This window comes from Chinchilla lanigera, unplaced genomic scaffold (assembly GCF_000276665.1).
Source record: "Chinchilla lanigera isolate Chin_1 unplaced genomic scaffold, ChiLan1.0 scaffold00029, whole genome shotgun sequence".
NCBI classification, from domain to species: Eukaryota; Metazoa; Chordata; class Mammalia; order Rodentia; family Chinchillidae; genus Chinchilla; species Chinchilla lanigera.
This window is the reverse complement of record NW_004955430.1, coordinates 4,417,634-4,443,297: the sequence shown is the minus strand read 5'-3', so window position 1 is coordinate 4,443,297 and position 25,664 is coordinate 4,417,634. Positions and strand designations below refer to the sequence as shown.

The 25,664-nt window shown below is 45.4% G+C and overlaps 1 protein-coding gene across 3 annotated transcripts in view; it reads right to left on the bottom strand.

The window, feature by feature from the left end:
* The window catches only part of Cacna2d3 (calcium channel, voltage-dependent, alpha 2/delta subunit 3), a gene marked incomplete at its 5' end in the record, with an annotated part of 848,592 nt that overhangs the window by 496,602 nt on the left and 326,326 nt on the right, over positions 1-25,664 (bottom strand).

Below are 25,664 nucleotides of genomic sequence, written 5' to 3'. Positions count from 1 at the left end.
TCTCTCTCTCTCTCTCTCTCTCTCTCTCTCTCTCTCTCTCTCTCTCTCTCTCAAAATGCAAACAAAATATAATGCAATATTGAGGATTCTGGATGGGGTACACACACAACTCACAGGACTTTCTTTGAATAAAAAATAACATAAGAGAAGAAAAAATGGGTTCAAAAACACCTCTCTAAAAAGTAACACCCACCATACTAGCTGCACATTCCTTTTGCCCAGCTGAGCCCTGTTCATCCTAATCCTCTAGAACATGGGTCCTACTGTGCACATTTACAAAAGAAGAAACAGGGGCCACAGAAGGCTCGGGTGATTGGCCCCAGACAACACTATTAGAAGGCAGCAGAATGTTGAACACTCAGGATGTACCCGGGGCTACTTTATGACATTTACGGAGAATAATGCATTTAGTCCAAGCACCAGTGGGGTTGGCACTATTGTACTGTCCATTCGGTAGATGGGGAGACTGAGCTCGAATCGCCCAGTCATACATCCAGAAACATACTAGACGGATCCTCTGAACTGTAGGAAATAATGCAAAAAGAATAAAAAAATTTCCCAGGTCACATTCCCAAAAGTTCACAGGTAAAGATGAGTTTACACATACAGAACAGGACCCTTCTGGTCTTGCAGCTTAGGAGAGGTGGGCCGGGATCCCATGCACTCACGTGGGCATGCTCTGCACAAAGACAGATGGAGACCCTGTGAACCCTGTGTACTCTTGCACAACAGCCACGCAGGATGCGAACAGAGCAGCACAGGATGACAGCACGTTCCTCCCAGCACTGGCTGAGTCTGAGGATAAAGGCCATCTTCCCTTGAGGCAGCGGAGATGAACACCCAGAAAGTCGGCACCATCTCCGCCTGCTCTCCTGAGGCCTCAAATCCCCTTTGTGTCATCAGTGAGGATTAAAGCCAGTAAAGCCAGAGGGATTTAGCTTCTGTATAGATGGATGAGGGCTCCACGGAGGGCAAACCACATAGAAGAGAGCACAGCTGCCGCTATCTGAGAATACATACACGGCATCTGAGTCATGGCTGAGGAGCTGAGATCAGTGTCCTTGTGCATCAGCTAACTTGACATATACTGCTCTCAATCAAGCAACCTCAGGGACCAGTCCAGTGACCAGGGGTGACAGTGGCAGGGTTGCCAGATCCTTAATTAATCTGAAAAGCCTAAGGTGGTGATGTGACTCATTCAAAGCCATCTTAGCAGGTCTGAGACAGAGCCCGGTTGCATCCCAGATTCCACTCCCCAGGTAGATACAGGATAGTCATATAACTCCGCCCACCCGGGTGGGAAATGGCGGTGACAGAGGTCCTGGAGTGGTGCTAGAGAAGGAAAACATGCCCTTCCCCCCAAAGACCTGTGCACCGGAGCATAAAAGCAGCCAGCAGGTACTGGACCCCCAGGTTCTGATCCAGACCAGAACCAAAAGCCAAGGCGCAGCCTTGCAGAGACACCAGCGCCCAGTTCAGGTCTGCGCCGCTGCAGTCAGCAGGCGGTACTGTATCGCCACCTGCGTCAGTGCCAACTAACCTCAAGGAGCAGGGCCTCGGTCAAAGAGCCAAGTTCCAAATACCACGTGACCACCCCTGATTGGTCGTGGGCGGGCAGGAACGCTCTGAGCTTCTGTAAAATGGGATGGATCGTGTCTTCTTTCCACGGTGGCCTGAGCATCATGGGTAATTCAGTAGAAAAGGTGCTCAGTCCAGACCCTGGCATACAGGAGGCATTCAAAACATAATTGCATTATTGTTCTATTTGGATACAACCCCCATGGAGCTGTTTCCCTGCAGGTGCATGTGATCCAGCAAGAGTTCAGTGTTTGTGTGTTCAGTAAGTGGTTCCTAGAAAGAGATGCTATTACCACCCCCACTTCACAGAGGGGCAGTCAAGGGGTAAGGGTGTCTACGTAGCACTTCCCCTAACGCCCTACAGCATGGGAAGCAGAGCCCAAAGATGGCGCCCTCAAGTACCAGAGCCCAACTCATTTGCCACTGTGTTTGTTTTGATGTTTTTGTTTTTCTCCGGTACCGGGAATCGAACTCACAACCTTGCGCTTGCCAGGCAGGCGCTTTGCCGCTGAGCTAAATCCCCAGCCCCCATTTGCCACTGTGTGATGGGCCTCTGCTGTAGTCAAGCCTGACTCTTCACACGGTCAGAACAGGAGCTCCTCCGTGCATGGGGGTGAACACACCAGCAGCCTCTGCTTTCTGCACCTCTGTGCCTGCCCCTTCCTCTTTCCCTCCTTCCTTCCCATGCTCTATCCTTCCCTCCCACCCACCTCCTTCTCTCTGCCTCAGTTTCCTTGCCTGACAGGGTTGGAAAAAGATTATTGTTATCAACAGTAGTCATGAGCATGAACTGAGCATTTGTTCAGAGGTAGCAGTCACACTACTGTGTTCACACTGAGGTGAAGTACTGACAGCCCCACAGGAGCTTTCCTACGGGCGTTCTTCAAAGCTAACACGGTGCTGGGTACCGTGAACACTCAATGAATGGCAGTGGCTCTGAGAACCATAACAACTATAATAGAAAATCTTCAGCTATTTGATCAGAGTGAGAAAGAGGACATGGAGGAAAGTCCTTCCCAGCAATGCTCAGGTCTTCATCGCATCCTATTCCCAGCCAGAGCTTTTCCCACACACATGGCGCCAGTGCTCCAAGGGCCTGCAGGCCATAGCCCAGGCCTGGCCTCAACGCTGGTCACCTCCCTGAAGCTGACTCACAGAGCAACAGCAAAGTGAGCCATGGCAATCAGAGTGACATCAGGACACGCGGTTACCTGTGAAGGGCACATTTGCTCATCACAAGTCCTGGCATGGCTGGTTTGTGAAGGGTTTCTGTCAGAGAGGCACACAGAACCCCTTGTGGGCTGGTTCCCAACTGACCTGAAGTCATTCTGTCCCTGTGGGTATCTCTAAGTGTACAAAAAAAGGAAAAGAAAAGGTAAAGTGGCTCAATCCATCAATATTCCAAATATACCTACATTTTTTAAAGTTCATAGCAGAATATTCAGAGAGCACAAAAGGACAGAGAAGGATAAAAGCAGACTATAATCCAAAGACCCAGGCTGATGGTATTTAACACTGACAAAAGCCTATCTACCCTACTACCCCAAGCCCACACATAAGGATCCATTTTGTGGGCACAAATGCCAACATCAGCTTGGCAGTTTTCACTACCTCTGTTGCATAGGATCAAAGGTAGAGGCTGAATACTGGATGGTTTTAATAACTTTTTTGTCTGCTCTAAGTGAACTCAAGTGGAAAGTCCGCATTTTTTGATGGAATACATGAAGTACAACCACAAACACTCTGGTCTAAAGAGCTCTTGGCAGTGAGCAGCTGAAACTTCTAATTTTCCAGCAAATAACCTTTTAGTCCCATTTATTTTGGGCCGTTCTACCTGGTGGCCATTTCATCTGTTCTCCAGACAAGGATGAGGTAAGGGCTGACACTGACAAATTGACCAGCAGAGGCTCTGCTCACATTAGGTATTATTCAGCTTCCTGAGAGCTGACCTGTGCAGTGGCCAGCTGCTACATTTAGCTGGACACTGAGGCCAATATGAACCCCAGCTTTTCTGGTTTAGCAGCTCAGGGCACAACCTCCCTGCATCATGTATTTTTTTTTCCATAGACATTCAGCAGCAGAAAGAGATACTTCTATAATTTTTCATAATTTCGAACTATAAATATTGTTTCCCCAATAATAACCATTATCAGAAATGTAAACCAAAGGAGGATACGACAGCTTAGCACCCACATAAAAAAGGAGGTGGCAAAAATAGAAGTCATATTTTAACCATGAATCCTCACAAAGTCCAAAACTAACATGCGAACATTGTTATAATGAAAAACTGATGTTTGTGGAGTGGAATTTTAAGGTTCTAAATAAAGAAAGCAACAGAGAATGGATATCATAACACAGAAGGGAATAAATATTTGCTTATTCATTTAAATATTTCTTAGAGTAAGCAGTACTTCTCAAATTTTAAAATGTGTCAGAGTCCACTGCAGGGCTTAAATGCAGATTACAGGGCTTAAGTGCAGATTGCTGGGCACCCTCTCCAAAAAGATCTGATTAAAAACTCTAAGGGAGGGCCCCCGAACTCGGGTTTCTCAGATAAAATGGAGGCTGAAGTTCCAGGACATAATAAGTGAACCAGTTTTCCAAACTATGACAATACAGTAGAGAGTGGATCAAACCCTGTTCCCCGTGGAGCCGGCATTCTCCTGGGGAGACAATAAGTATAAAACAATTTCAGTTGTGGTAAATTGGTCATTTCTTGAGAAAATAAAGTCAGAAAAGAGTTCCGGATGATGGAGGAAACCGGGATCATAGTTTTAAAGAAAATGGTTGGAGTTGGCATCTCTGGGTGGTGACATGATGAAATGGAAGAGTGGAGAGAGAGTGGTGCCACCCAAACCAGGAGGAGACAGTGTTCCAGGCAAAGGGAGTGTCTCGGCGGAAGAGCCCGTGTGGTCACATGATCCCAGTGCACGCGAGCAGCAATGGTGGTCTGAACACAGCAGAGAATAGAGGAAGAGGTGGCCCTCAGAAGCCACAAGGGCAGCAAAGACTTCTACTGCAAGGTCAGGGCTGTGAGGAGAGAAGTGATGTGAGCGGACGCATGGTAGGAAGGCTACCTTGGCTATTTTGAGGTATACAGCAAAGCTTGTCCACAGACCAATGTGGCAGCCAGAGGAACAATCAGTTAGGAGACCACTCGAGCCAACCAGTCTGAGAAAATGGCAGCTTGGACCAGGGTGGCCACCAGTAGAGCTGGCAAGGAATAGTAGACACAGAAGGTGTCCTGCAAAGTGAATTTGAGGAGAGAGGACTTAAGGATGAATGAAGAGTTACTAAAAATGAAATAAAATGTTTTACTTGGAAACATTCCTGAAGTTACAGAGAAGCTGCAAGAATAATAGCATAAGAACACCTGCATGCCTTTTCTGGGTATCCCATTTTCAATACCTATCCCATTTGCTTTAACATTCCCATGCTCGCATTAATACACACAAGCACACACACAGACATACATGCAATTTTCTATTCTAAGCCCTTAAGGACAAGCTGCACACCCCATGGCCTCTTCTCCCTACATATCTCAGAGCCATTATATCCCGACACTGGTACATCCCGTTATATTTATGCAGTATCTCTTTTGAGTAGGCACAAGGCTGGGATCAACAGAAAACAGGAGAGCAGTCCATGGTATCACCTAGCTAGAATCCAGCACACTGAGAATAATGAGAGAGAGTCAGTAAACCCTGGATGGTCTGAGTCTATCCCTAGCTTCTGCAGGAGCTCCAAGAAGCGGCATAACACTATTCAAGAGGTTTTCAGGAATGCAGTAGAGCCAGGAATGAGACTCGGTGGCTTTGAAAATGGACAGGATGTGGACAGGCAGAAGAAAGGGCAGGTGGGATCCTAGGCAGGTAGAAGGACAAATCTGTAGAATTCCACAGGAGAAATAGGTATAGCCTATGCAAGTGATAGGCAGAAGGCCCCTTTGCATGGGAGGAACTTGATGGCAGGGGTAAGAAATAAGGTCAGAGTGCAGGATGGACACAGCAGAGTGGAAAGGCAATGGAAGCTCTCCACGGCACAAACAAAGGGGGACTGCTGTGGATCTGCTAGGTCAGGGGACATTAACCACCTATCGAGGGAATTTTGTATTCTGAAGAAGAAAACAGACAGGACTCGTGTGATGACAATAAGCTAAATGAATAAACACAAATACCCTCCCATTTTTGCCAACGTTGCAAATTTCTAAAATTATCTCCCTTGCCTTGGAGTCCTCCTGGTCAGGGCTCTATCCACGTAACCAGCCACTCCTTCCGGCTTTGACGGCATCAGATGTTCCCAACTTGGATGTCAGAGAAACACTCTTAACTTTGCTTCTGCACAACTCTGCAGCACAGCGAGAGATGTCACCCTCACCAGAACATTTCCAGAGCCAGGCTTGCCCTGTCAGGCTCAGAGACAAGCATATGCACTGTGAGTTGACAAATGCAGACAGTAATCAAAAGTTTTGCTTGCACAGGGGAAAAAGTCTTCTGAGGGTACAGAAGCAGCTCAAAATGAGATTGAAATGTGATGAACCACAACCATGTTTTCGATTAAGTAGGGCTTTTCAATTTGCCACTTAAAGGGAGCTATGAATATCCTTCGGTCATACAGCCTATCAACTTCATCCAAGAAGTAATGTGGCCAAGAGCACCTATAATCTGCAGCACTTGAAGTCCCAGCCCAACTGGATCCCTGGTGGGTACACACAGATGATAATCTGCAACCAGCAGGTATGTAAAAATCTACCTTTGTGAGGAAGGAAAGTAGAAATATGAATCAGACTGGCTGCTTAAGCATATTAACCACTCCCACAACTTCTGAAAACTCATGCTTGACCAGAACACAAGGTGGAGCAAGCCACGACATCCTGAAAGGTCTAGCAGGTGCCAGCTCATTGCCATCAACTTTTGATGGGCTTTTGTGCTTGTGTCATTTACGCCAAAAGGATTCATCTCTTAGGGTCTACAGCATGGGCACTAAGTATCCTCTTCCCATTTAGCACACTGGGCACTGGGCAAATGACCTGGCCAGTCCCAGGGGTGTGGGGTGTGAGTCTGGGGGAGAGTTCACAAAAAGACGCTTCTATTCTCAGCCCAGCCAACACAGCCTAATCTTCCAGATACTCATGTCCCTCAAAAGACACCACATTCAGGCAATACTCCTGCACATGGTAGAGCTCATGAGCAGGCTGTGTGATCCTCAGCAAGTTACCTGATGCTCTGAGCTCCCTCCACATTTAGAAAATGGAAACAAAACAAGGATGATCTTCAGAGGGTTGCTGCAAAGATTAAAGGAAATCATACATTTCAAATATTTATTCCAATGCCTGGCAATAGTGGTTGCATCAAAAATGTCAGTACTGGTTCAGTCAAATTTACATATCTTTCTTCGAAGACACAGGAAGCCTAGCCTGAGTCAACCCTACAAGGTGAGGAAGGAAGAAAAGATGTCCCTGGGTTTGCTTCTGATTTGCTCCCTACACAGGCATGCTCAGGGCCCCTCAAAGTAGAAAAACACGTGCTCCCTCCCAACCTAATCACAAGTGCAGAGCGTCTGCCTTCTCCAGCTCTAAGGACTCATCACGTTTGCCTGTAGCCTTCACCCAGCCTGGGCATGACCAAGTGCCAGAGCAGGAAGGTCACCCTGCAGAGGACGTCTGGAGCAGCCCTACAAGTGACAACTTATGGCACTGAAAGAGTGCTGTCATTCATCTACAGGACACCCAGCCTCACCTGTAGGATCAAGGTCTACCTGCAAGAAGCAACAAGAAACTCCGCTCTGCTCAGGAACACTTTCCAGGAGGGACCACTACCCAAGATCCCACTTCCAAGCCTTTGGCCTGAGCACCGTCAGTCCTTCCTCACAGCTGCTTAGAACCCAGGACCTCGCCCAAGGCCAAGGGGCCAGGTGTATACCGAGAGGCAGAGGGAGTTCGGCAGCCAGCTTCCTTCATTTCCAACAGAGATTCCTGTAACACCAGGAGCTGTCCACCTTCCCACTTGCTCCCCTGCTTACTCAAATACACATTCTTGAAATTCCTGACAACTGCTTTGAAGTGTAATATAGTACACCTGAAGTAAAACCATTTGTAAAAATTCCATCATTGAACATTCCATGAGAAAAATTAAAATAATGGTCACAAGTAACGTAAGATAATTAATGGTATGGTTTGAATCAAAAATGCTCCCCAGGGCCAGGGATATAGCTCAGGGGCACAAGTGCCTGCCTGCCAAGCATAAGGTCTTAAGTTTGATTCCCAGTACCAAAAAAAATGTCCCCTAGAAGGATTACATGTTCAGAGGTAGAGATTTTTGGAGAGTGGCTGGAGGATATGGAGTGCTAAACTCCTCAGTGGATTAATCCATTAGAGTTCATAGCTGAATGTGTTTGAGGAGATAGGCTTGGTTAGAGGAGGTGTGACCTGGAAGGGTGTATTCTGATCCCCAGCCCTTTCCCTGCCTCTCTCTGGCTCTCCCTTGCTCACTATGCTTGGGAGAACCAATACCATCATTTCACAGATAAGGGAAAGGAAAGCCGTACAGGTGATAACAACTACCCAGGCCACTTGGCCAGTAGCAGCATGGCAGAAGGCTGTAGGATTCTGAAGCTCTGCTTCTAATAGCTGCAACATGATACCTCCTGATCGTAGCCCATGGCTCAGGAGCAGAGTGTCTTGTCCATGGTACACAGGCTGCAAGTAACAGGGATAACACTCTACCCATGCCCATCTGCACCTGGGACTGGCACCATTGCCTGTTTGGCAGTACAAAGAGGGACTGCAAAGTTGAAGACCACTAACATGAATGCCCATTTATAAAAGAGTATGTATACAAGAGCCCCTTTTTGTTAATAAAAAAGAAAAAGTCTGTGAATAGGAAACACTGGAGGGAACTCGGTAGTTGATACATGGTCATCCCGATAGCACTCACTGCTGGTGTTTTAAGACTGAGCTCTTTCATTGTCCCTGGGTCACTGGATTTTTCCTTTGGGAACTTTTGCTGCTTTTGTATAATGAAAACATGAAGTTAAGGAATGGTAGGGAGTTAACGGTGTTTCTCCTTCTAGTCAGCTTGATGAGTCTGGCCTTGGTCTTACATAAGTAGGTTAGACTCCCTCCCACTAATAAGGCCACATGGGATCAAGGACTCAAGTCTATTAATACAACTCTCATAGGTCATGATTCACTTCATGAGGGCTACAGAGTGTTCCATCTGATACCACAGGACCCCAAGCTGGGATCTCTTGATAACCTCACAGATGCCAAGACAGGAATACTCTATTAGGGTTCACATACATTTGGAATGAGAAATGTATATTTCACCAACACCACCAACTCTCCCAAGAAAGAAAGGGGTCAGGAACTGCCTCACTCTGGCAAGCTCTTTCCTGAACTTGCAAATTGAAGGATTTATATCAAGAGAGAAGAGCTAGAAAGACTTAAGGCTTCCACTAGGTAGACTTAACTCCTAAACGTAGTGTCACTTAGGAAGAATAGTGCCATTGTCTCCAACTTTCACACCAAAGCTGTGACTCAGAGATTTGACCAGGAAAATCTGGGAGGAAATCAGCCATAAAACACAGTTCAGAACTATCACCTGCAAGGACCTGATTTCATTTGCAACCAAGTGTGGGGAGACTCAAGCCTAAAGACCCCCAAAGATGCAGGAGGCTGCAGTGAGTGATAACTGCAAGGAGACGGACAGATACATTGGAGACATAAGCTGAAACAGCCAGATGGGAGATTTACTCACAAAAGAAAAAAGTTGGACCCTTATGTCACAACACACAGAACAATAAAGTAGATCAAAAAGCTAAGTATAAGAGCTGAACTTATAAAACTCTTATAAGACATACAGAGCTAAAGCCTTATGACCTTGAATTTAGCAATGGACTCTTAGGTATGATACCAAAACCATAAGCAACAAAATTTAAAAATATGTAAATTGGATTCAACAAGATTAAAACCTTTTGTTCTTCAAAGAACACCACAAAGAAAGTGACAAGACAAGTCACGGAATGGGAAAACATTATTTTCAAGTTAAATACCTGATAAAGGACTTTATCTAAAATACATGAAGAAATCTTGCAAATAAATAATAAAAAGACAACCCAACTGAAGATAGTGAAAGGACTGAAATAGAGATTTCTCCAAAGAATAAGTATGAATGGTCAATAGGCATGCACAAAAAAGGCATGAAATTGTTAATCATCAGGAAAATATAAATAAAAACCACGATGAGACACCACTTCCCACATCTCTGACAAAAAGCCAGATAACAACAAGAGTTAGCAAGGATGTGGAGAGATCAAAACCCTTATATATCACTGATAGAAATGGAACATGGTCCAACTACTGTGGAAAACAGTCTAGGAGCTCCTCAAACAGTTAAACATTAAGTTATAATATGATTTAGCAATTGCATTCCTCCATTAATAACCAAAGGAAATGAAATATTGTCTACAAAAAAAATATTGAACGCTCATAGGAGCATTATTTCTAATAGTTAAAACATGGAGGTAACCCAATGCTTCATGAACTAAAGAATGGACAAACGGTATTGTACACATACAATGGAGGATGATTTTTCCATAAAGAATGAATAGTGGCACATGCTTTAACATGGTTGAATATTGCAAACATTTTGTAAAGTGAAAGAGGCCAATGACAAGAGACCTCCTATTATATGATTACATTTAACATCCACAAGGCCAATCTGTGTAGACAGAAAGTAGACCAGTGGTTAGGGAGGTGATGGTTAAGGGGTACAGGGTTTCTTCTGGGGTGATAAAAAATATTCTAAAATCATTGTGTTGATGGCTGCATGTACTGGGTGTACATTAAAAACCACCAAATTATGTTTCAAACAGGTAAATCATACAGTATATAAATTTCATTTCAAAAAGGGTGTGAAAAACATAAAAAAGCTGTCTGAGTGACTGTCACCACTGAGTGGACAGAAATGAGAACCACAGTCCACCCGGAGGGCCCAATGCTCTCAGGCTGTCTCTCTGCAGGACAAATGGTTACCGCCACAGGATGCCAAGCATGGGCCAAGTCAGGTCTACATTGTACGAACCACTCCTGTGCTTGGAGCAAATATACTGACAAACTGTGTGTAGTAGCCCAGGCTCATCACTTCTAAGATTAGGGGCTAAGGTGACCTCCTACCACTGGGCCGCAACACTGGTATCGGTTCTCGGGATGGGAGATGGTCCAGGCCAGCAAAGCCTGAGTTTCCTCTTCTTAGTGCTCCAATATGTTACATCATGAGAAAGCCTGAAAACATCTACACCAGGGCGCTTATACAACTCAGTTGGTGCATACAGGACGAACTTCAAGCTCCCTATGCATGTGTATGCAGATGGATACAGGAACCATCTTGAATTTAACCTGCACTTTTGTAAAACCAGCCTCCTCACAGCCAGCCATTTTGATTTTTGCAGTATTGCGATCCACCTTCTTCATGTTTTTATTTTTAACTGAAACGTACCAAGACATAATAGATGTATTCAAACCCTTCACTTCACTTCACGGCTGGCACTGCCCTGGCACCCATGTCCTTGACTTATGCCGTTCAGTGCTGGCACAGGTTCTACCTCACCTCAGCCAAGCTAACATTCATTACTCATTTAAAAACTAATCTTCGTCTCCATCCTTTGTCACTAGGACATTTGACTTAGATTTCTGTCACCGTGCTAATGTAATCCATATTCCTCCAAAGACAGAGTATCTCTGAGACAATTCCTCCTAACCTGGCTATTCATTATATACAAATATGTGCCACAGGCCTGGAAATGGAAGATAAGGCTCTTTCTGGCACAACCTGAAAGTGTGTTTCATGTCTCCTATGACTAAGCTATTTATTAGGAAAAAGGGCTGCCTAAAATGGAAAAAGCATATTCTCTTTGTTGCTGCATTGTCTAAAGGCTCAAGACAGACTCCTCACCATGCTGTTCAAAAGTCTGGCTTTATCTCTAATCCACCCTGGCACGGGTTTGCTGGTCACCAGATTTGATTCCATGAGGAGAGCCTCTCCGCCTTGCAAACACCGGTATTGCCAAGAGCATTCTGAGAACCTAGAAGATGGATGGGCATGTCCACTGGACAGGACAAGGGGTGCAAGATGCCCTGGCCCAGCTCCATCTCTCTGAACTCTGCCTCATCATCTCTCTCTCCTTTGCAAGAGGCACTGCTGTTAGGAGAACCACCTCTCAGCTTGTGAACTGGTCCCTGGAGAGCACTTTTCTCTGCAATAAACTGGGTGAGTGTGAATCAACTGGCCGACATGCCGTGGATTTCGAGTGTGTTGGGATTTCATTGCTTACCAAATGCCACCCATCTGTCACTTTATGACATGAGCTCACAGGTGCAAAGAGGACCTTTTCTGCAGGCAAACACATGGGGACACACATGACTGCCCCGTTGTGTACGGGTGATACACTGGGCCCCAGACTTAGGAGATCCTGGGGCTTACCTCCTTAAGTCTTATGCGCACACGCGAGTGTGCTCAAGTGACAATGTACTTGTGAATTTCTAACATTAGCTAATAAATGTCATTTTCAAATATTTTATGCAGAATCCGTATCTAGTGCATGAGGATGGCTTTTCCCGTACAAGTAAAAAATAACCACCAATACTCCCCCAGTCCTCTCTCCTTTTTTATTTAATGACAGACTTTGGAGGGAAACGAGAAAAAAGTTGAAAAGTGTCAAAAGATATTTTCTATCTTGATAGCTGAAACAACTCCTGGCTGTATCTCCTTCAGAAAACTCCTCAGAAGAGCATAGGAAAATGAAACTTACAGGTCGAGAAGGAAATGTAGCAGGATAGGCAAGGGGCATTTCTGGAGTCATGTTATCAACAATATGGTGACTGAGGCCAGGAGGAGCTGGGCATGAATGCAAGCTAGGGCTGATTCCAGCAGGTGGTCCTGTTCCCACAGGTGTCAGCCTTACAGAGGGAAGACACCAGGCCTCCCTGTGACCCCACCTCGGCAACACTTAGTGGGGCACTTAGAGTCAGGGCTTCTCAGACATGGAAGGAACTCAGGTGCTCTCCTGCCCTCCTTACCATCCTACTCTATTTCTCAGGTAACTTCTCCTGGTCCTATCACGGGGGTCGCAGGCCTTAAGGAAGGTGACTAATCCTCAGGAAGTTTAGGTGATTTACACAGCCTGGCAAATGGGGGAGCAGGAAGATTCAACCCCACCATGACAGTTCCAAACACCAGAGGTTCAAAGGCTGAAATGCTTGGATATAGATGGTCATTATCTCATTCTCGGCTGAGTGTGGACCTGGACCACTAGCTATGAGAAAGCTCCAGAGCCTCCTCAGCCAGTTCTGAAGGTATGTAGATGGGACAGGGGCCTGAGCTGCAGGAACATGGGGGCCAAGCCAGGTAGCAGGGGTGTGGAAGAAATGAGACCTGGTAGCCTTTGAGGCTCAGGATTTCCCTCAGAGAAGAGTGAGGGCCCTGGGAGGAGGCAGTGGAAGGAGCCACACATTCACTTCCTGATGAAGATGCTATCAATATGCCACATACCAGAGCTCAGTGAAGGGAGCAGTGCTACTCCGAGGTGATACTCAGGGTTTACAAGCATGTGGAAGGTGCTGATCAGTAACAATGGATGCAGACCTCACACTGTAATGCCAAACTCCAGCTTCAGGGAGAGGCTGGGATACACAGAGGACAGTGGGAAGGAGCCTTGGACCCAAGGCCATTAACCAGCCATACAACATTTGAACCACCAACACAGCCACACTGGCACTTCCTAGCTGAGCTCAGCTGCAGGGAGGATCATTAACAACCAGTCATGGTAACACTGTTTCAAGCAGGCTGGCCCAGGGAAACTCCCTACACTGGCAAAGAGGAGCCACCTCGGTGCTAGGCATCCCCCAAAACACCCCTCTTGGGGGGTTCTTGCTGTGCAGCAAAGCACAGTGAGCAACATAAGAGAAATACCTGCCTCAAATCTTCATGAGAAGGAAGAGAGTGTATCAGTCAGGTCAAACTACCAAAACAGAACACCCCAGGCTGGGTGGCTTAAACAACAGAAATTTACTTCTTCACAGTCCTAGAGACGGGAAGTCCAAGATCAAGTTGAGAGCAGAAGTTCCCTATAGGCGGTCCTCAGCTTGGTTTCTCTTGAGCCCTCTGCCCTCAGCTTACAGGCCGCCACCTTTGTGCTGTGTGTGTGTAGTCAGTCTTCTGTCTTTCTCCTGGAGACTCTTTCCCTTCGTATAAGATGAAGGCCCCACTCTATGGGTCTCATTTTAATGTAATTACCTCTTTGAAGATGTTGTCTCCAACTAGGGTTCCATTCTGGCATTCTTGGGATTTAACATAGGAATTTTAGGGTGGAAATAATTCAGGCCATCACCGAGAGCAAATTGGAAAATAATATAACCATATGCCTCCATAGGTTGATTCACTTGAAACATGCAAATGTACATAAAGGGGGAGCATTCCAGTCTTGGTGAGTGAATGACAGAAATGATACAGAGATAGGATTATCGATAGGTAGAAGAAAGCTCTAGAGCTAAGAACAGTATGGCAACCTGTCTTGACATCCAAAAGAGTGGCCCAGAAACATACAACCCAGCTGAGTAGAGCCTGTACACATTTGGTTTGTGAAAAAACAAATCACCACTACTCAATTCTGAGTGGACATGAAGAAGGAACCACCACGCTTCCACTCTTATGGAAAGGATCATCCACTGTCTCTCTAATGACCATTCATCAGGACCCTGAAAGGTCTTTAGCATGAAGTCCAGACTGCCCTTCAGGACCTCTTCATCTAGGTTCCTAGGCCCTTTAACTCATAGTTTCCCTCCTCTTTCTTAGTCTCTGACAAAAATCTATACCAGGAAGTCTCTGAAGGTCAAGAAAGGTCCAACCTCCCTGCAGCCAGCCCTGGTGCTTGAGGAAAGCAGACCCAAGTGAAGATGTGACTGTGGGGACTCAGCTGCTGACACTCTGCTCAGAGGACTAGTAGGAATCCACCAATTTGGAGCAGGACTTAACTCCACTCTGAGTTTCCCCATATCAAGTTATATGGCTTCAACTTTTCTAAGTCATTTTCTTTACTGGTAAGATGTAGATGAATCCACTACCAAAAGATAAAGTAACAGTGTGTGGCATATTTATGCACATAGAGAAATGCAAATATCTACACATGTGGGCATAAAGCAGCACAGCAGAGTTGTTGAGGTTGAAACCACTCATGAACTGTTCTACTGTCATGGACTGAGAGGGGGGAAAAAAGAAAGCAAGATCAGAGAGGTACAAAAATAAATCCCATTTCAGGTGGAGGGAGAATTCAAGATGGCGGCTCTCTGGAGATTAGAGCACAGATGTGTCCACGCTGCCCGCCATGTGCTGTCAGGAGACATAACAATGGCAACTGAGTCTTTCGTACTAGAAATGTCAAACTGCCTAAGGCACAGACTTGTAAATGTCATCTTGAGGACCTCAGGGTCCTCATCAGAAAACACACATGAGAGTAGGCATCCTGTCCCCAAGTCCTACCTTAAGGGTCATGAAGTCAGCCTACCTGGAATCTCTGGCCCGAGTCTCCTGTGACACATTTCTCTAACACAAGCCAAGCTCCAGGATAAGGCCACAGGCAGAGAGGTATATCAGAGGGGGTTGGCTTGGGTACTCCCTGGCCACATTCACCCTGTCTCCATCAGCTGCTACCCTCACCTGTAAGGGTCCACTGAGACCCAGGACCAGCTGATTCAAAAGCCCTGCACAAGTTACCTGATACAATGTCAAGGAGAGACAGCACAAGGCAAGACTGTGCAGTTGCCTCTTGAGGCCAGAAGACTGTACTTTTGGTTTTGATAGTCAGGATTGAACTCAGGGCCTTATGTATACTCAGCAAGTCCTCCACCATGGAGCTACATCCTCAGCTCTCAGAAAACCACAAGTTTAATTCCTGTTTAAATTATTCCCTGTTTCAGTCCTCTCCAGTAGAAGCTGATGTTTCTTGAGTATTTCACATACTTATACACATGATCAACACCATGTCTGATGAATTCCACATGCCATCTCCCTCTCTACTTCATCCCAAAACATTTTCTCATGGACCAAGTACCAAACTCTGTGTGCTGTGTTCTCTCTCACTGCAAAACACCCCAACACTTACCATGCCCAGCCCCTGTCTAAATTATTTCCTACTCAACCTTTAGATGACAGCCAAGCTCATATTCCTCAGGAAAATATTCTCTGATCACAATCAATCCCACTCCTGGTTCATCCCAGACTGAGCTGCTCCAAGACATACTCTTGCATGGACCTCCCCTCTACTGCATTCCTCTCTGGGAGTGACATATACCCCATTCATCTGCCCCTCCGCTGGCCTCTAAGCTCCCTGGAAGCAGGGCCAGCACCTCACCCAGCACGCTGCAGTCACTCAAGGCATGATGATGGTGTCCCATGGAACCCAATTCTGAAGCACTATTCCAGCTGCTACCATGATGTCTTGGTTACTTTTCTCTCATTGCTGAGATAAAATACATGATGCCCAAAATGAAGGAAGGAAAGGTTTATTTAGCTCACAGTTTGTGGAGGTTTCAGTCTATACTTGGCTGGCTCCAAGGCAGAGTGGCACATGGAAGAGGGCAATAGTTCATGGCAGGGGAACACAGCAAAAAGGAGAGCAAAAGGGAGGAGTGGCAGCTGGCAGCCTCTTTCTCTCCTTACATATGCAAACTATCCACCCTAGGGCGGGTATAGCACTCACATCTATACTCCCAGCATTGGATCCTGGATCAATCATAAACTCTAAAAGCCTGTCCCATGCATGAGGCTTGGGGGTACATCCAGACAAACCATAACACATGCCCTAACCCTAACCCTAACCCTAACCTTAACCCTAACCCTAACCCTAACCTCTTCCTAACCCCAACCTCCTCCTAAACATGCTGCAGTGAACTTTCTGGAGAGACAAAGTGCCTTCTTACATGAAGAATCATTCCCTCCTTACTTGCTTGGCTTATCCATATGTTGGTATGGCAGGTTTGGGGGAATTAAATATGGATCTGCCTCATCTCCTACAGAAATATCCCCAAAGTGAGAGCAGTTGGTACCCACTGATATTCTGATGCAGAACTTGCCTTACATTTTTAAAAGATTTCTGCTGCAAACATGATTTTGATGAAGGGAAGAGATTGGAAGTGTTTATGTAAAATAGGGCTAGTTTTCATTTATGATAAATTTTCACATGCTGAGAAGAAAATAGCACAATTTGGCAGAAACAAGGCCTTCTATTTGCTGCCCGTATGAAGTATGCATGTAACAAGAGAAACACAGCCCAACGAGGGCACAGCCATGAAGGTCATGGCCATGATGGTAGGGAGGACACAGAATAGACAGGCAGTGTGTCATGTGGTTCTAAAGTCACAGTGTTGAGCACGTACATTGATTTACCCACTTCAGTGAGTGATACTGAGCAAGTCTCTAAGTCTCAGTTTTCTCATCTGTAAAATGAGAATAATGGTTCCCACTTCACTGAATTGTGGGTACGATTTCACTGTATTAAACCATATTGTTTCTGGCATATAGTAAGCATCATATACATGTTATCTGAAGACAAACACTGATAGAGGCTTTAGTGAATACAAGAATAGCGTATTCTGGACAGAAGCTTCCATTTGTTTGGCACTGGGAAGAGCAAAAGAGTGTGAGAAATGAACAGGAAGACTTCCCTTACGTCCCTGCCAAAGCAAACACCACCGAACAGCTGACAGCCTGCAAGCCTGCAGAGCGCCTTAGGTCCCAGACAAAAGAAAAGCAAATAGCGTCATCTGAAGCCCGGCAGCAGGTAATTGACAATGATTCCATGGTTCTCAGCAGCCCTGTGTCCCAAGCATTAGGGCATGAACACAAAGAGCTACCCCTGTCCAAGCAGGATGAGTGAGTGCGAGGCAGGTGCAAGGATCTGGACCAGGCCGGTCGATGAAGGGGCTCACCAGCTTCGGACGCCTGTAACTGTAGCTCCGTATTGTTTTCTATTCCCTGAATTCTTATAAAAGGGCTCTAAGTAGAAAAAGAGACTGTTACCTGGCTCAGTGTCACAGATATTCCCAGGAATAAGCCATGTCATTCTTCTAACAGCACTAATAACCATGACTGTTACTAAGTTTTTACTACACAGTAGTAGCCACAGTGTAAAATGCTGAACATATGCAATGCCGTTTAATTGTCACAAAACCCCAAAAGCTACCATAATGCGTAGTGTAAGCATCACCTTCTGAGCCCTTCATGAGCAGGGTCAGCATGAGCAACGGGGTATACCACGCTTAGACCACAGGGGCCTAAGTGAGCCCCAGGACCACACACCCCAGACACTGCTGCTGAGCAGCCCCTGAGGCCAGCTGCAGGACCCTCTGCCAGCATCCACTGTGTTTCTTAAGTCATGGAGGCCTGACCCGCATTTTCCTCTGCAAAGCAGTCCCTTTTTTCCACAGAAGCACCTGTGGCCCATGTGACTGACTGAGTCATCCTAGGGACAGTGGCTTAGTTTATGTTCCCCACAAGACACACTTGACCGTCCCCCAAGAAGTCACTGCTGCCATTTGGAGAGTGCTAAAGGTGGCTCTACCTCTCCCACCCACTCAATACACAAGCCAGTGTTTAACAGTGAGGTCATCATAGAGAAAACCTCAAATCCCCTTCTTAAATCATTTCTTAAAAGGTAAATTACCTACAAAATCTGGATTTTCACTACTACTGCGACATTTCACAAATGAGAGGACACCAGGGTAAAATAAAACATTATCAGCAATCATTCCTTCTCTTCTACTGTCCTTTCCTGCTCTGGCTGCTCCTTTGGGAATTTTTCTAGCCGCATCCAACTGCAAGACTCCATGATCACCATTACTTAAAAAAGAAAAACATTGAAAGTACAAACCAATTCAACGATCCTGAAAATAGTATTACCACGCTAGACACACATCTATAATTACCACCTTCAGACACAAAGAGTTGAGCAAAAATCAAAATTCAAATACAAGTAAGTAGACAAAGCCAAAAGGCAAACAAAAGTACCATCGAACAACCCCAATGGAAGACATTTGACATTCCAGGTCCTCTGCTGAGTCCCCAAGGGTAGGAAAGAACACAGCGCCTGCCCCCCAGATCAAGGGAAAAGAGCTCAGTGAGGGAGAAAAGAGTTTTCCCACGTGTAAGCTCCCTGGACCCAACGCTAGAACAGGATCCCGAAGGTTCACCTTGATGGAAAGTGGATGCCACTGTTGCCTACAACCCATGGATCTGCTGTTAATAAGACCATGCAGTTAAATATCTAAGCGTGGCACTTAGCAAGCAATTCACCCATCCATCCACCAATCCACCTGTTCATCCATCTATCTGTCCATTCATTCAAGTATGTGCAACTTGTAGGCTAAACATAAGCCTAAGCACCATTTTAAGGGTCATAAAGGGCCACAGGACACCCTTCATCTACTAACACTACTTCTAAGAAGATACAGACACAAACTTATGCGCATACACACACATCTACACAGACCTGTGTTGGTGTGTGTGTTGTGTGGACACATTCAGAAGTGGGAAAGAACTGCCAGAAGAACTTGAACCCAGTCATTCAAACTGTGAATTATGACAGAAGTAGTTCTCCTATGATATAAAATACAATTTTCATACTAGAAGAGAAAAATGATGAACATTTCAGGATGACAAGGATGGCATCATTTCAATGACACTGCCTTGTGCATATCTTTAGTCCTGTTGGGATCAAATTGACTGACAAGGGGATCTTGAGTAAAATACAAACTACAGCTTGGGAAAGTGCGCTGGACCTTGGTGAGGACTGTGTTTCTCTACCAGCCATAAGCAGGGCTGAGGGTGTACTGACTGTTTTTCTTTAGAGGCAAACAGTGGGCTCTGGCCTGATTTCTACGATCTTGACTTCCAATTCCAATTTGTGGCTGTACTGCCTACTCCCACAGCTTCAGGTCAAAATCTGAAGAAGAAAACAGACCATTTAGAGTTGGAATTTATTTTTGACATCCTGGGGTCCTGGGTCTTAGTCAATCCAAGAGAGAGAGTGAGAGAGAGACAGACAGACAGAGAGAGAGAGAGAGAGAGAGAGAGAGAACAAAAGAAATATTAAATTGTTTTTTTGAAAGTTTTGTAAGGCTTCTAGCACATCAAATGGATCTTAGAAAACAATATTTTAATGATTTCTGTGTAAACAAATCAAAAACATATGGATTAAATTTCCCTTAAACTGTACACGTGTAATTAAGGGGAAAAGTGCTTGGCAAAATGTACTTTGTGTTTTATCAAATCTAACATTTGAAAAATAGGTTGAGACATCTGACAAATTCAAACCCAGGGATCCTGCCCACTCTATGGCAGCATGGGACCCTCAGCTTTTAAGCAGGGGACCTAATTCACCTCCTCAGACCTTTGCTCTGTCTCTGGGGCTTTTAGAAAAACCGACTGGACTATAACAGACGAATTGCTCCCTTAGGCTCTTTAACAGTGGTCATGGGTCTTCCTAAAGCTACTTTCCTTTTGCGGGGCTGAGCCCCCAAGTACAGCATACCTCTGCAGCCTATTCTTGGCCGGACTGGATGCCCTTCTGGGAAGTCTAGCAGATGAAGAAATGGTCTAGACCAGTGGTGACAAGCCTACAGCACATATGTTATTCTGTTTTTCTTGCAAAACAGATGTCACTGTTTGGGTTATTTTTTCTAAAGTAAAACCTGAGCACTGAGGTTTAGTTACAGTGTTGGCACTCTACGATATAGAATCAGTCTGGGGTTACAGTTTGGCACTTGGTCTCTGAAAGGTTCGCCATCACTGGTCTAGACTATATCCTGGAGTACCACCCCCCCATCACCTCTGCTGGACCAGTTGCTTTTCCCTTATGTTCTCCGCTAGGAATCAAGACTGGGTTACAGCCTATGTCTTTCCTTCCTCTGTACAGGAACTAAGTGGACAGATCTTCTTATTGCAATCTTCATCCATTTCTTCATCCTCAAACAAGTATTTATTTCATACCCTATTGTGTAATGTGTACAGTGCTGGGGCTCCAGCCTTCATGGAGCAGACATTCTGTCTGCCCTCCGAGGCACCAGCCTTTAGGGCTTCCCAACACAGCCACCCAGCCCTGGGCCACACACATTCCTTCACCCCAGATTTTCTCCAGACAAGGCCCTGGATTATTCCTTCTTCCCTCTCTGCTTCAGAGTGAGCAGGTCCTGGGGTTCTACCACAGGTTTCTTCCCAACAAAGCTGGAAGCCATATTCTGCCCATCACTGTGGTTTCCATGATCTCCTGATGACTCTTACAGCCTCTCACTGGCTGTCCAGCTCTTCCATACTCCATGGTTACCTTTCTGGCTTCTGGCAGGAGGTGAGAAGAGTAGCTGTCCCTGCCACTGCTGGGGTTCAGCTTACACTACTCTGTTCCACATCCCCCTGTCTAAGACATGCCTAACTTCTAATACCATCACCTTGATGATTAGATTTCTACCTACGCATTTCAGAGGGACACTTAACATACAAACAACAGAACTTGTGTGGCTGCTGGGTGCCAGGCATTTTCCTACATGCTGAATTCTCAACACAACCCCTGAACCAGATCAGTGAGATTATCAACTCCAATTTATAGATGAGACAATGAAACAGAGACATTTTGTGCAGTAAGAGATGTGTGGGAGGACAGGGATCCAAGCCTGGTGGCATAAGGGCCTCACCAGCCTGGCTCTGGGGTGACTATGATCCCCATTCTCCTCCTCTATCTGTTGTTTCCTAAGCCATATTCTTTCCTGATTAGTATTGTCACTTAATATCTTTTTGAAAAGGTTTCTTTTCCATTCAAATGAGCCAGGGTACATTTCTGTTGCTTGCAAGCACTGTGGGAATACCACAGACCTGGCTGACTTCTCATGGCCCAGGAGGCACAGACATCTGTGGAAATCAATTATGCAAGGAGCAGGATGCTGGGAGTACAGGGGGTACTGGGCTGGATCGGCAGGTTCCCTGCCCTCTGAGAATTCCAAGTGAAGAAGCAAAGGGTATAGTTGAGGCACCACAGAACAAAGCAGACCCAGGACAGTGGCACACACCAAAACCACATCTAACCTTAGGCCTGAGGGACTAAGGCAGCTGAGTTTGATTTAATGCTATGGTTTGTGTTTGGGTGTTCCCCTAAAGACACATGCAGTCATGGGGCGGGCTTTGAGAGTTTAGGATTGGTTCATGGGTGTGAGTGCTACACCCGCTACCCTGGGGCAGATAGTTTGCATCCTTGCTGCCATTCCTCCCCTTTTGCTCCTATTTCTTTTGCTCTCCATACCCCCTACCTCCTCACCATGAACAGTTGCCCTCTGCCATGTGCCACCCTGCCTTGGAGCCAGCCAAGTATGGACTGAAACCTCCACAAACTGTGAGCTAAATAAACCTTTCCTTCCTTACTTTTGGGCATTGTGTAGTTTGTCTCAGCAAGGAGAGAAAAGTAACCAAGACAGATTTACATTTTAAGAAGGATCACTTGGATAAACAGGAAAGGGAAAGGCAGGGATAATAGGAATTAGCAGTAAAACAAGATATGATAGAAGGAAGACAAAGGCATGCTTGGTGAACACAAGGGAATTCTCCTGGGTGGAAAGAAGTGGGAGAAAAGGTGTTGATTAACAGTAATTATATTTTACACACACACACACATACATACATTATATATATATATTATATATATTATATATACACACACAAAAAAAATACATAAGTGCGGGCGTACATGTTAAAATATGTGCCTGTATATATATAAATTTGCTACAACTTCAGCATAGAAAGTATTTTTTAGAAGAGTTTTGTCTTCTCTGAATCCTCTGCCAGTTCACCAACACCTCTCACAGACTCCTGTCTCACACTTCACTCAGGGAGGACACGGAGCCGCGCGCAGCTCTACACATACCAGCCCCCACTCCTCAAAGTCTCCCTGAAAGTAAAACTGCCAGGCTGGGGGTGCCAGAGCAGGCCCTCAGCAATGATCTTCTCAGGGGGCCTTGTGGAGAGGCTGTTGTACCAGGCACCTGAGAACCCTAGGATGCACTCCTGGAGACCCCAGGAGTGGCTCTTTGAGTTCCCATGGGCAGTGGCTTGGCTGGCCTTGGCACCACCTCTGATGTTGCAGGGCCATCAGTGCACCACATGAAGCAACCACAGAGAGAAGCACAGGCCTGGTGCCAACGAGGCAGAAGCAGATGGGAAGAAGAAGGTAGAGTCTACACCTGGCTTCATTGAGGGCTGGAAAGCCCACCCAAGCACATGACTTACAGAAGCAGCTTCTAAGAAGTCTCAAACCACTCTGCTATGTGCCCACGGGACCCAAGCTACCAGGATAAAATGGCCTTGTGTGGATTCCTTTGTTCAGGGCAAGATTTCAAACCTGGGAACAAAGAGCCAGAGACCAAGCTTATAACAGGTTTTGAGGACATGTCACCAATAACTACATCTGAGTTGGAGGGCCTTCTAAATATGAAATATATTTCTGCAGCTTGAAAAAGAAATGACTGTTTGGGGATGGTTTGAATTAGAAACAGGAATTTCCCTGAAGTCCCCTTTTCCTTTCTCTTAGGCAGCTACTCACTGCCTGACTGAGACAAGATATGCTGCCTGGCTGCGGTGCTCCATAGCCTGGAAGAGCGACAGTCAGGTCTGGGTAGAGGATGACAGGCAGGCCACAGAAGTCATCCTGCCACTGAAGATGACTTTAAATAACCTTACCTCACATGGCTCCAGTGATAGGACTGTCTATTAATATTCTGCATAGTGATTCTCACAAGCACAATTCTACAGCCTGTGATCAGCAGTGGTATGATTCCCTTGTGTATTGCTCATTGAAAGGTGCTATTATGCCTTTAATGCTCATGGTGCAATTAAATCTCTGTAATTGTGCTAATGGCTCCAGCAACCTTAAGGAAGCTGTCATATTTTAAAAGATCATTCTGAATTGTTTTATGCCTGAAAGTTCTCTGTAACATCTTGTTAATTTTTCATCTTCTGTTGGGAATGAATTTAATGCTAAGAAGACACCTTTCCCCCAGGCACATTGCCTAAAAAGGGGGCAGGTTCACTTTGGTTTTTATCAGCTGGCAAGATCATCCTGGAGGACAAACCCTCCAAGGCTCAATTCTGTTTGTTCCTTTAGAGTGCAAAACAAAGACTGCGTCACTCCAGAGATCTCTGAAGGTAGCTCAGACTGACACCATTTCTCTAAAGGCGAGAGAGAAGAAAAGACCAATTTTGGCCCTCCTCACATGAAAAAGTGGCAGGGTCCCTCCTTGGCATATTCACTGTCCCCTGGCTTTCCATAATTGTGACCATTCCATGAAAACTTGCTTTGCTAATTACCTTGTTATCTGTTCCCTCCAGGCTCAACTGTGAGCACCTTGAGGGAGGGGCTGTGTCTGGTTCACCACCGACTCTCCAGTAACTCAGCACAGTTAAGGAACAGTGGACTGCCGCCACTAAATCTTAAGGATCGATAACACATAAACAAACAAAGAGGACCTTACGCATCCAGACACAAGAACAAAGTTTCAGAGACAGTGAGTTAGAAGATGTAATCATTGACCAAGTTCCTTAAACAGCACCATAGGTCAATTCAGAAGCTTAATTCACATCCATGCTATTTCCCAATAATAGCAACAACAGCTAAAATGCACTCAACACTTTCTAGGAGCTACTGCTGTGCAAGAGGCTACACAGGCATCATTTTGCACCCACTCAGTAACCCTCTGAAGGAGGTAGTATCCTTATTACTTTTGTACAAAGGAGGAAACTGAGGCTCAGGAAGACAAACGTACTTGCTTAGGATCACAGACTTTACAAGAGGAAGAGCAAGATTCAAACCCATAGCTCTTATCTTTGACTATTAAACACTCACTATGAGTCTGAAATTGATGATGATCAAGATATGTCAGGTGCATGCACCAATTTCCCAAATGAACTTCATCCTTCTATATTATTAATATGCTATAATCTTTTTTAAAAAATAAAATACCCAAAGTTTAAATTAAAAAAAAAACAAAAAACAGTAAAACTGGCCACTGACATCTTTGGTTCCGTGATGACAGACAATGGGACAGACTTTTACCTTGAAAGCCACCATGATTTTCTGACTTACTTATCTCAAGCTCTCTGTGAGGAACCTTCTGGGTATGACAAAGTAGAGCAAACTCCTACACCATAATGATGAGGGTAAAAATATTAAGAACAAGTTAACATCTTGAGTTAGTCATCACAGCCGCTCAAGGAGGAAGACACAGCTACAGTCCTTGGCCATTAAAATCCCAACTTGATGGGGCAGATGGAAATTTTGGGGAAAGAAAATTCCATTGCTTCTGCGAAGACTGGCTCTGAGGGATACAAGCCTGAAAGCAAGTAGCTCCACCCACTATGGTTCATGCTGCTTTGTACACTGAGAAAGGGCAGCAGCTGATCCCAGTGCAACCCAGGAGCTCCCCCACCCTTCCATACCACTCGAGGAAGTGGTTCAGGACGGCAGAAGGATTAACACAGGTGTCAGGAAGCTACAGCCTGTAGTTTTAATCTGGCCATCTTTTCTGTAGATAAAGAGTTTCATTGGAAAAGAGCCATGCCCACTGAGTTACATATTGTGCAGGGCTGCTTTTGGGCCAGAGAAGCAGAATACTTGCAACAGAGCTCCTCTGGCTGGCAACATCTAAGAATTTACTCTCCAGCCCTCTGTAGAAGTGGTCTGCTGCCACAAACCATGTGTTAGAGGGCTGGACGGAAACACAAGCCAGGAAGACAACAGCTCAGGTCTCCAGGTACGACAGGCACACGCTTCACCTGCCCAGGGCATGTTTGATGTACTCAGCTGGTAAGTGTGTTTGTTTTGTTTTGTTATTTTTTAAATTTTTTAAAGAGAATAAAAAATAATTTAAAACATTAGAAATGATACAGAATTTCACTAAACAAGATAGGAATTCAACAATTGCATGTTTTTGTCTTCAAATTAGTTGTTCAGATTACCAGATATAAGCATGTAAAATTGGTCAAAAATAAAATTAAAAA